Consider the following 12,829-nt stretch of genomic DNA (forward strand, 5'->3'; position numbering starts at 1 on the left):
TACACGGATTATTGCTGAAAGTGTGACTGTTGTGGGAGGGGCTTCACTGATGATGTGACTGTTGTGGGAGGGGCTTCACTGATGATGTGACTGTTGTGGGAGGGGCTTCACTGATGATGTGACTGTTGTGGGAGGGGCTTCACTGATGATGTGACTGTTGTGGGAGGGGCTTCACTGATGATGTGACTGTTGTGGGAGGGGCTTCACTGATGATGTGACTGTTGTGGGAGGGGCTTCACTGATGATGTGACTGTTGTGGGAGGGGCTTCACTGAACATGTATTTCTGTGTGGAAAAGCCAAAATAAACAGTGAATAGAGGGAACCAGTATCACATTTTCACCAATCTATTGCTTGGCCCTCTGTAATTTCACAGCTGGACCACCAACCCAGCAAACACAGAACGTTCCCATATGGTTCCCATTTGAGAACATTCCCTGTAGGTTCTCTTTTTTTTTCCCGAAACGTTCCCAGAACCTAAAGGGAACATTCTATTTATGTTAAGAAAACTGTCCTGGCTAACCAATAGCAAATGTTCCGGGAACCAAAAACTAATGTTCCCAGAACGTTCTGGTAACCAAAAATTGTTAGCTGGGAATCACAGAGCCACAAAAGCTAGGCAGAAACATTCAGAAATTGTTTTTATTTTTTGTAGTACACTTATAAAGTAAGGTCAAAATTGTGTATTTAAGCCCTATTCTACAGTAGAAAACATTTATAGTGGGGAAAAAAGGCTGTAATCCTCCAAAATATATTTTCTCGCGTTCCATAATGTTGTATTTCACATTTAGTAAGTCAGTCTGAACACTAGTGTTTACAACAACATTGGAAAAGTCTTCCATTTGAATGAAAGATTGGACGTTTTTTGATATCAGAATTTAAACTAACTTTATCATGTCTTAAAAGTGACTATAACAAATTTGATCAGCAAAAAATACATTTCAAAAGGGAAACAGCAGCAAGACTGAATATCAGTTCCTTTTACATTCGGTATTAGGAACATTATCCCTTCAAACATCGAAACGATCATTCAGACGAACAAACTAAACAGGTTTTAATGAAACTAATTTTCGTCTCATGCTTGTTGCTGATGTTCTTTATTTTAACGTTATTCAGTTGATGAAAACAAGACAGTGTCTAACTGAGATGTACTTTTCTCGTTTGTGAAACTATTTGTTCTAAAAAGCTCCGTATTTCACTCATCTTTTATGAACAGAGGAGCATTAGACAATGTTTGTTGTTGCCGGAAGAACATTTCTAGAGTAAAAGTCTCCTTTCTGCACTGAACACACATTATCTATAACATTACTACAGCACTATTCATATTCAGAAGAGCTGGCCTTTACCTCAGATTCGTTATCATCAGATTTAATCACACGAAATAAGACTTGCAGGAGAGCAAACAGCTAATAACAGAGAAGAGGACTCACCGTAACTCTCTTCTTCTTCTTCTTGTATTTTTACGGCGGTTGGCATCCAGCGTTTTGGTGCATTACCGCCACCTTCCGCTCCGGAGCTTCTTCTTCTTCTTCTTCTTCTTCTTCTTCTTCTTCTTCAGTTATGGCGGTTGGCATCCAACTTTGGTGCATATCGCCATCTACTGGGGGGAGATGAGAAGAGGAAAATAAAACTAAATTCTCTAATAGAGATCTGTTGATTTTAAAAAATGAATCAATACTTCATATCCTTTATATGAACCACTTAGAACATTTTCCATATTTATTGTGTTGATTCCTATTTGCATCAAGTCATTGTTAAATTGTAGTCTTTCTCTATTGTATGCTCCGCAATGAAATACGACATGTTCTATAGTCTCTGGCTGACCACATTTGCTACATTGTCCATTGTCGTGTTTCCCTATCAACTGGAGTGATTTATCTAGTGCTGTATGTCCAATTCTCAGGCGAGAAATTATTGTATCTTCCTTTCTATTGCCAAAGCTTGTTCTGATTAAACCTACTTTATTTTGTATGTTGTGCATATGTGACCCTGGACCACAAAACCAGTCATAAGGTTAAATTTTACAAAACTGAGATGTATATATCATTTGAAAGCTCGATAAATAAGCTTTCCGTTGATGTATGGTTTGTCAGGATAGGACAATATTTGGCCGAGATACATCTATTTGAAAATCAGGAATCTGAGGGTGCAAAAAAATCAAAATACTGAGAAAATCACCTTTAAAGTTGTCCAAATTAAGTTCTTAACAATGCATATTACTAATCAATAATTACATTTTGATATGTTTACAGTAGGAATTTTACAAAAAATCTTGATTTTGCTCTTCGTGCTAAAATCATGCTAGCGACTTGCTAGTCTTGCTAAAATCATGCTAGCGACTTGCTAGTAATTCTAAAATCATGCTAGTCGACTTGCTAGTCGTGCTAAAATCATGCTACCGACTTGCTAGTCATGCTAAAATAATGCTAAAATAATGCTAGCGCCTTGCTAGTCGTTCTAAAATAATGCTAGCAACTTGCTAATCATGCTAAAATCATGCTAGCGACTTGCTAGTCGTGCTAAAATCATGCTAAAATCATGCTAGCGACTTACTTGTCATGCTAGAATCGTGCTAGCGACTTGCTAGTCATGCTAAAATCATGCTAGCGACTTACTTGTCATGCTAGAATCGTGCTAGCGACTTGCTAGTCATGCTAAAATCATGCTAGCGACTTACTTGTCATGCTAGAATCGTGCTAGCGACTTGCTAGTCATGCTAAAATCATGCTAGCGACTTACTTGTCATGCTAGAATCGTGCTAGCGACTTGCTAGTCATGCTAAAATAATGCTAAAATAATGCTAGCGCCTTGCTAGTCGTTCTGAAATCATGCTAGCGACTTGCTAGTCTTGTTAAAATCAAGCTAGCGACTTGCTAGTCATGCTAAAATAATGTTAGCAACTTGCTAGTCATGCTAAAATAATGCTAAAATCATGCTAGCGACTTGCTAGTCATGCTAAAATCATGCTAGTCGACTTGCTAGTCGTTGCTAAAATCATGCTACCGACTTGCTAGTCATGTTAAAATCATGCTACCGACTTGCTAGTCATGTTAAAATCATGCTAGCGACTTGCTAGTCATGCTAGAATCATGCTAGCGACTTGCTAGTCATGCTAAAATAATGCTAGCAACTTGTTAGTCATGCTAAAATAATGCTAAAATAATGCTAGCGACTTGCTAGTCTTGCTTAAATAATGCTAGCGACTTGCTAGTCTTGCTAAAATCATGCTAGTCGACTTGCTAGTCGTGCTAAAATCATGCTACCGACTTGCTAGTCATGCTAAAATCATGCTAGCGACTTGCTAGTCGTGCTAAAATCATGCTAAAATCATGCTAGCGACTTGCTAGTCGTGCTAAAATAATGTTAGCAACTTGCTAAAATAATGCTAAAATCATGCTAGCAACTTGCTAGTCGTGCTAAAATAATGCTAGCAACTTGCTAGTCATGCTAAAATCATGCTAGCGACTTGCTAGTCATGCTAAAATCATGCTAGCGATTTGCTAGTCATGCTAAAATAATGATAAAATCATGCTAACGACTTGCTAGTCGTGCTAAAATCATGCTAGCATGACTTGCTAGTCATGCTAGAATCATGCTAGCGACTTACTTGTCATGCTAGAATCGTGCTAGCGACTTGCTAGTCATGCTAAAATAATGCTAGCAACTTGCTAGTCTTGCTTAAATAATGCTAGCGACTTGCTAGTTGTGCTAAAATCATGCTAGCGACTTGCTAGTCTTGCTAAAATCATGCTAGCGACTTGCTAGTCATGCTAAAATCATGCTAGTCGACTTGCTAGTCGTGCTAAAATCATGCTAGCGACTTGCTAGTCATGCTAAAATCATGCTAGCGACTTGCTAGTCATGCTAGAATCATGCTAGCGACTTGCTAGTCATGCTAAAATAATGCTAAAATAATGCTAGCGCCTTGCTAGTCGTTCTGAAATCATGCTAGCGACTTGCTAGTCTTGTTAAAATCAAGCTAGCGACTTGCTAGTCATGCTAAAATAATGCTAGCAACTTGTTAGTCATGCTAAAATAATGCTAAAATCATGCTAGCGACTTGCTAGTCGTGCTAAAATAATGCTAGCAACTTGCTAGTCATGCTAAAATCATGCTAGCGACCTGCTAGTCGTGCTAAAATCATGCTAGCGACTTGCTAGTCGTGCTAAAATCATGCTAGCGACTTGCTAGTCATGCTAAAATCATGCTAGCGATTTGCTAGTCATGCTAAAATAATGATAAAATCATGCTAACGACTTGCTAGTCATGTTAAAATAATGATAAAATCATGCTAGCGACTTGCTAGTCATGCTAAAATCATGCTAGCGACTTGCTAGTAATGCTAAAATCATGCTAGCGACTTGCTAGTCATGTTTAAAATCATGCTAGCAACTTGTTAGTCATGCTAAAATCATGCTAGCGACTTGCTAGTCAAGCTAAAATCAAGCTAGCGACTTGCTAGTCGTGCTAAAATCATGCTAGCGACTTGCTAGTCATACTACAATCATGCTAGCGACTTACTTGTCATGCTAGAATCGTGCTAGCGACTTGCTAGTCATGCTAAAATAATGCTAACGACTTGCTAGTCTTGCTAAAAATCATGTTAGCGACTTGGTAGTCTTGCTTAAATAATGCTAGCGACTTGCTAGTCTTGCTAAAATCATGCTAGCGACTTGCTAGTCATGCTAATATCATGCTCGCTAGCATGATTTTAGCACGAAGAGCAAGTCGCTAGCATGATTTTAGCACGACTAGCAAGTCGTTAGCATGATTTTAGCAGTATTTTAGCATGACTAGCAAAGATCTTTACTTAATTTCCTAATGATTTTTGGCCTAAAAGAAAAATCTAAAATTTTGACCTATGCAATGTATTTTTGGCTATTGCTCCAAATATACCCCAGCGACTTAAGACTGGTTTTGTGCTCCAGGGTCACATATGTCTTTATATCCTTTATCCCACTTTTCTTGCCAAATTTGATTTAGAGTGGTTTTTATTATTCTCTTGACTTCAGATTTCCCCAGAGGGAGATCTATTTCTATGTTATCATGCCTTAGAGCCGTCTTTGCCAGTTTATCCACTTCTACTCCTACATGTGCCGGAACCCACATAAATGCTACTGTTATGTTCATTTGATTGATTCTGTATAGGTTCTGTAATATTTCTGTTAGAATGTCTTGTCTAGTATCTGATTTTCCACTCATTAGACTATTAAGAGCTGATAGAGAACAAATTATTGTGCATGTTTGTTTTGTTGCTTCAATCCATTGCAATGCCATCATAATGGCCACCATCTCTGCTGTACACTGTAAAAAACAAAGAAAAAAAAACGTAAAATTTACGGTAAAAAACTGGCAGCTGTGGTTGCCAGAATTTTACTGTAAAATATACAGTAGCAATGTTTTACGTATTACCATTTTCAGTTAAATTTACAGGTAAATACCGTAATTTCACTGATATAATGGTAATGTACCAACCTTTTGAAGTACTGAAAATTGTTTTGTACTTTTGTAATACACTGATAACCACCAAAAGCAGGTGGTGATGATAACATCACATGATGAACCAAATCCCATCACAAAGAGACTTTAAATAGTAACATATATAGAAGTTGCACAGTGCCAATCACACAAACACTAAACACCATCATGATAACACACATAAAACTGAAATAATGCAAAAAAAACTTTAATTTAACAACATTACATACAACATATAACCCTAATGTACAAAACCGCCAAAAAAAAACATCAAATAAAGAAAAATGAAACACAGGGAATTCTGGGAATGTCAATTTACGGTTATTCACTGTAATTTTTACATTCTTTTTCCACTTCCAAAAACGGTATACTACCGTAAAACTACATCACCGTTTTTCACCGTATATAGAAGGGGAACTTACCGTTAAACATTTCACAGGTTTTTACCGTAGCATTTTTACAGTTTTTCTACCTTTAAATTCACGGTCATTTTTTACAGTGATACATTATCTGTCGTTCATTCTGATTTAATTTAATTAGCAATCCTTCTTTCCATAGGCTTTTTCAAAATCGAAAAACACTCCTATGACCATTTCTGTATTCACTTGAGCTTTCCTGATTTCATTTTCTAAACATATCATTGCATCCCATGTGCTACGTCTCTTTCTAAACCCGCTTTGTTGCTCGTGTATTAGTTTCATTGATTCCAAAAAATAATTTAATCGAGATATTACCATTTTCTCCGTAATTTTACACAAGTTAGACGTCAGAGCAATTGGCCTATAATTGCTAGGTATTGAATGGTCCTTCCCAGGCTTTGCTATTGGTATGATTATCCCTAATTTCCATGAATATGGTAATTCCCCTTGCCTCCATATTTTGTTGTAAAGACTTAATATTGTAAGTAATGTATTTGTTGATAGATGTTTGATCCTTTCCTGGAGAGGTATGATTAATTCCCTATAGATAGAGCATGTACTAGTTTTTGGCTAGTGATCTAGAATTTTCTCTAATTAGGTGTTGTCTTATTTCCTTCATATCTTCAGAAACATCTTTCCTAACTGCCATATGGCCATTCAGCACAAAACTAAAGTGTGGTTTAAGCCATGATTCTTGAATACAAATAACTTTATCAGTTTTGTCTGAGATGAATTTCTTAAACTCTTGTCCATTTGCTAAAAGACTTCTGGCCTTCCACTGAATTATTGTTCCCACCATTAAGATCCACCACATACTGTCTGCGAATTAGTTGCTTGTGCCCTTAATTTCTCATTTATTTGTTCTACAGTAATTTCTTCTGCATTCAAGTATTTCCCAGCTGCCCTGAGGATTATTTCTGACATTTAAAGCGTCTAATCGCCGGTGGAATATATTGTTTTACTCTGTAGCTAACAGATCCCAGATATACTTGTTCTGGGAGCCTTTCTGCATCGAACTGAATCATGACTGATAGACTGCCGAACTTTTGTTTCTCTTTAACATGTTTTAATCTCCTCTCATCAATTAATTTTGCTCCTGTTAACTTTTCCTTAATAGATTCTGAAAAGGGTATACTACCGTAAAACTACATCACCGTTTTTCACCGTATATAGAAGGGGAACTTACCGTTAACCATTTCACAGGTTTTTACCGTAGCATTTTTACAGTTTTTTACCGTTAAATTCACGGTCATTTTTTACATTGTGGCTTCATTCAATGCCTTAGTTAATTTAAATGGGTTAGCTGTTTTATCTGATTCTGCCACGAATTGCAGCTTTACCTTATGCTCTACTTTAGGTCTTTGAGTCTGCTGTCCAAGGGTTTGATCCCACGACTTCTTCCTTTTCCGACTTTCTACAACTTTCCAGTTGCTTTCTAACATTTCTACTTCTCCACCATCCATTCCGGTCATCTCTCTTCTTCTTCTTCTTCTTCTTCTTTCTGGTTTTATGGCGGTTGGCACCTCACTTAGAATGGAGTGTGGGCAGTAGAATGGCGTTGAGGACGGTGAAACTAACTTAAACTAAATTAAATAAAAAAAATTAAAAAAGACTTCTTTGGATTGCATATGCATTTTAAATTCTTTCAATTAACCCAATATTTTTTTTTAAGTAATTTATTAATACCTTGTGCACCTTCCCAGATTTTTTTCCCAATATATACTCAAGTGTTATTATAATTAAATTACATTCCTATATGTTTTACCAAAGATGTTTTTGTTGACAATTGCATAGTTTTTTTATTTTTTTTTATTCATGCGACAGGTGTAACTTCAAGTGTTTTGTTTTTGTTTGTGTACATGGTATTTCCCAAACCTATTAAATTAGTCACCAAATTTTGCTCCAAACTCTTACTTTTATGCAACAAAAATCTTTACCAGAGCATTAAATCATTAATTTTCTAGATTTAAAATATTAGATATTGAATATCAGTCCAAAACATTTGGGCTAATGTGCAATCATTTAAAAGAAGCGTTTTATGGATTCTTCCTCTAAGTAACTAAAGACGCATGCAGTCTCCATGTCTCCAAAATAATTTGCAACTACTTGTGTCACTGGGTAAATCTACTAAAGTGGATACAGACAGGTGAGGAGGATCAACTAATAATGACATAACCAGAACTGGAAAGAGGAACATAACCAAATATGGGCACATAACAAACAGTCCTGGGGTGTGGCGCCTTTGAAATCTTTGGAAAAAAATGTGAATAGGCTAAAAAAAAAAAAATTAACTAATAGTTATCACCTTATTTACCCGGTTGATTGATTACGTTGACAATTGCAAACATTTTTTTGTATTACAATTTTTCTAAAATGTCAGATTTTAATATGCAAATGAGCATTATTTAATGAAACATGCGCTCATTTGCATACATTTCTAAGTACTAAGATCTAAACACTGGATGAAGTCAGTTTCAAAATTCATGTTAAATTTTTTGGAAATATTAGAGTCAAATGTTTTTACAGAGGGGATTTTGGGGATCTCATTTGTGTCCATAATTCAGAAAACAATATTTTGTACCATTTTTGGGGAATAAACTGTATGAAATCATGGTAATTATATAAGAACATCCCTCTGTAAAAAGCTTCAGAATATAGAGAGGAATACAAATGTAAAGTGTTGCTGAAGTGGAGATTTATGACTCAGTGTAGGAGAAAATATGTATTGTAATTGTAATTGACATCTATTGACACAAATAGATAAAGTACTATAAAAGAAAGACTTAACTGTATCATTTGTATGTTTTCTTACTAGTTATTATTAAAAGCCCAAAATCTCAAACTTAAATCTAAGAAAGGGATTTTAGCCGAAGGAAAATCAACAAATACTATAAAACTCCAAACTTTTCAAATGGATGTTTCTTTTATGAAGATGTTTTATTGAATCTGTTTTAAGTTTTTCTATTATTTGTTGGTATGTTGATTTGAACGTAAAGAACAGGGGTAAGTTGCGCCTTTGTGCAAATCAAATAGGTGTAAGATATCAATTTCCCACAATAAAGCAAGAAAGAAAAAGGAAAAAGTTAAAAGAGTCATTATATTTCTTCATTCTTAACCCTTGTGCGACCTTATGGACATTCTTGTCCATTTGAGTTTTGTTGTTGTTGTTGTAAGTGTGCCTGTGTCAATGCCAACTGCATACATTTTGGCTCAGGTGTTTATTTTTATCGAAATATTAATATTTCACCATCATTTCCTTCAAAAAAATATATTTTACCTTCCGTACAAAAAAAAAAAAAAATAGTCACACTCAGGAGCTTAAGCCTTAAGGACAAAAATGTCCACATTGAAATGCAATTTTTTAGCCAGGGCCATTTGACTATAGAAAGATGCAATATTTGCTGATAGGCATTTGTTCTATCGGCAAGGCTTCAAATGTCAAATTTGTACTATTTTTTACTAGATTGTGCCATTTTTTTTTTTAAATCAAATTTGGCATATACTTTTTTTTTTTTTTTTTTTTAAATCTAACACTACATAAAAATATAAATGCCTCAAAATTAACGTTGTTCTTAACTGACACACCCAAGAATCTAATACACAAGAAAAAAAAAAACACTTGTGGCATTATGCAAACAAACCAGCATTTAAGGGGTTACAATTCTGAAAATTAATGCATGTTTGGTATCTATGGATAGAACAGATGCTGGTTACAAATCGACATTAGCGAAAGTGGAAAAAAAAGATAAACAAATCATATTTTTATGACAGTTTTTGGACATTTTTGATTGGACATTTTAAATAGAGCATTAGCGCCATCTGTAATTAATGGATCAGAAACGGAAATCCCTAAGAACTATTATTCTATCCTAGTACTTTTAAGAAATAAACCCTTAAGGGTTTTCTGTCCAGGGGCGGAGCCAGAGGGGTGGCCCACGCCACCCCTGAGAATTGATTGGCCACCCCAGGTGCCACCCCAAAATCCTACTCTACGATTGGCCATTAACGTGCTCAAAGGCGGAACCGTTGTTGACGCACTTGCTGCCTTTAAATCAGCGCGGGGGCTTGGACAGTCAGACACCAGAACTCAGAAATGTAAGTAGCAAATGTTTGATGTAAGGTAACCAACAATACATGGCTTACTGTTTTTTAGCATGTGAGTTTACAGCACTACTACTTGTGCTAGCACGCAAAGATATCTATTTACCTGTCACATCTGCCTTGATATCTAATCGCACACACAGCCCAGTATTAAGTCTGTTGAATCACGTCATGTATGCAAGGCTAATTTATCTACTGTACCTGCCTTTTTTCTGCTTTTCTGCCTACTCAGTCGACATTTGCTAGGTCATTAACTGTTAACTGTAGGCTACTTTTGTAAAAAGGATTTAACGATTTATCATTAGCAGATTAGCAGACGCAATTTTATGCAAAAAAAACGTAGCCTACATTATATTTTAACCAAGGAACCAAATAAAACACGCCAGCAAGGTAACGTTAGCTCGCCGGCCCCTACCTTCAGTAAGTTAGGTTTAGGCTATATTCCCAGATAAATTCCACGCACGGTTTCGTTTTTGTTTGTTCTAACGTTATAACGTTATATACAGTCAATGTTTTCAAGCCCTATGTTGCTAACATACCTAGGCTGTGAAATTAAGGTCTAGCCTACTGGTGGGTTTAATTGAATTTGAGCAATAGGAAACCAATTTACATCTGGAGATAGTTCTTTGTGCTCGCCAAAATCATAGAAATTATCATTACAAGACACTTACAGTAGCTCCTGTAATCCAAGACAGATTTTCTTCGAGTTATAGGCTTTAGAGTATTTAGTTTAACAAATGACATGGAAACAAACATAATTCATTTCATCCACATATCCTTCTGCACAATGCACAACAGTTTAGCTTAAACCGTGAGAATCAAGCAAACCTCACGGCCGTCAGCAGGGCCTTAAAGTGACAGGCACTGAATTCGACTTGCACATCACCAATGCAGTAATGACATGAAAGAGTAGTCTATATAGTTTAAACTTTATAAATACTAATAGTTTAGCTCACAGGACAGATGTGGCCTTTGATTAAGCTTTAATTTTGTGTAATTAATTGTAAATAATACGTTCTTTGTTGTTCATTGTGCCATTTCTTGTTCGTTTCATTTCAATTTCTAATAATAATGTAAGTAATAATTACTAATAATGTAAATGGAAGGAAATCTGACTTCATTGCACTGCAGTATGATAAGTTTGTTTATTTATATTTGATTTTATTCAAATAAAAAGAAATTTGATGTAAGAGTACGGTCTTTGTCCTTCAATTTATGAGTATGGTGTTTGATGCATGATTTTATGATGCCACCCTTGAATTAATCAGTGCTCCACTAAGGCCACCCCTGTTAAAAAAGTCTAGAATCGCCACTGTTTCTGTCGCAGCATTTCGAATCTTACAGAGATTTCCAAGTCATATTACAAACAATAGCAACCTCTGAAAGTGAAATATCCTATTCAAATGGTGGAATATTTGTGGAAAGGGACTAATAATACTGATCAACTAGTTAGAATGACGCTATATTATTTGTACAAAAACAGAACACATACTTTTAAGAGATTTCTAACCTAAACAAGTTCACAAAGCTCTGGTTCACAATCTGACAGACGGAAAGTGACCATATTAAGTGGGCTAATATTAAGTTTAGTTCACTAAAAATGGTTTTACAACACCTGTATCTGAATATAAGCAAGTGCACTCACGTTTCTGTGTCCAAACGCTGTAAACTAAACTGCGAACTGAAAGCTCAGGAAGCTATAAATACAAATATTAATTTATTCAACTGCCGTTGATTTGAATTCTGTTGTTCCGTTACTCCTCACGTGAGCGCGCGCGCGCAGAAGCGGGAGATCAAGCGTCATCAGAGAGAGAGTCTGAGCGGCGTCCTTCTTCTTCTTCTTCTTCTGTTGGTTTTATGGCGGGTTGCCAACTTCAAAGGTGCATACCGCCACCTACTGTGATGGAGTGTGAAGAAAATGATCTAACTTCTATATCCTATAATATAACCCACAATTCTTGATGAGTTTTATAACTGCATTTATCTGTTTCCTTGAATTTATATTGTCATTTAATATATGTGACCCTGGACCACAAAACCAGTCATAAGGTTAAATTTTATAGATGTATACATCATATGAAAGCTCAATAAATAAGCTTTCTATTGATGTATGGTTTGTTAGGATTGGACAATATTTGCACTCTAAAAAATGCTGGGTTAAAAACAACTATTTAACTCAAAAATTGCTTTAAAATTACTATATTCCTTGCGTAAAATATGACTAAATAGCTTGGAAAGTAACATTTATTAATCATTTAAAAATGAACATTTATTAATAAGTTGAATAAATAATAATTAAATAAAAAAAAGTTAATTGCTTAATAAGTAATAAATAATAAATAATAATAAATAAACGTTCACCTTTTTGATTATTGCTGATGCCTAGATTACTTTCCAAGCTATTTGGGCATATTTTAAGCAAGGAATATAGTAATTTTAAAGCAATATTTGAGTTAAATAAAACTAGCCAGAAGGATGGGTTAAACATTTAACCCGACTGCCGGGTCAAAACAAGCCAATCGCTGGGTCTGTCCATATTTCACCCAGCGCTGGGTTGTTTTTAGCGAGTGGATGGCCGAGATACATCTATTTGAAAATCTGCAATCTGAGGATGCAAAAAATTCAAAATACTGAGAAAATCACCTTTAAAGTTGTCCAAAATAAGTTCTTAGCAATGCATATCACTAATCAAAAATTACATTTTGATACGTTTACAGTAGGAATTTCACAAAAAACTTCATGGAACATGATCTTTACTTAATTTCCTAATGATTTTTGGCATAAAAGAAAAATCAATAATTTTGACCCATGCAATGTATTTTTGGCTATTGCT

At 35.5% G+C, this 12,829-nt stretch overlaps 1 long non-coding RNA gene across 1 annotated transcript; it reads right to left on the reverse strand.

Annotated features, from left to right (window-relative positions):
• Positions 1 to 213: 213 nt before the first annotated feature.
• LOC141328267 (uncharacterized) lies at positions 214 to 7,351 on the reverse strand. The gene is made up of 3 exons (XR_012355175.1): positions 7,236 to 7,351; positions 1,429 to 1,598; positions 214 to 284 (listed from the first exon to the last, which is right to left on the reverse strand). It is a non-coding gene; the product is annotated as an uncharacterized lncRNA (long non-coding RNA).
• Between the last annotated feature and the right edge of the window lie 5,478 nt (positions 7,352 to 12,829).

The sequence above is a fragment of the Garra rufa genome, chromosome 1 (genome assembly GCF_049309525.1).
Source record: "Garra rufa chromosome 1, GarRuf1.0, whole genome shotgun sequence".
Taxonomy (NCBI): Eukaryota; Metazoa; Chordata; class Actinopteri; order Cypriniformes; family Cyprinidae; genus Garra; species Garra rufa.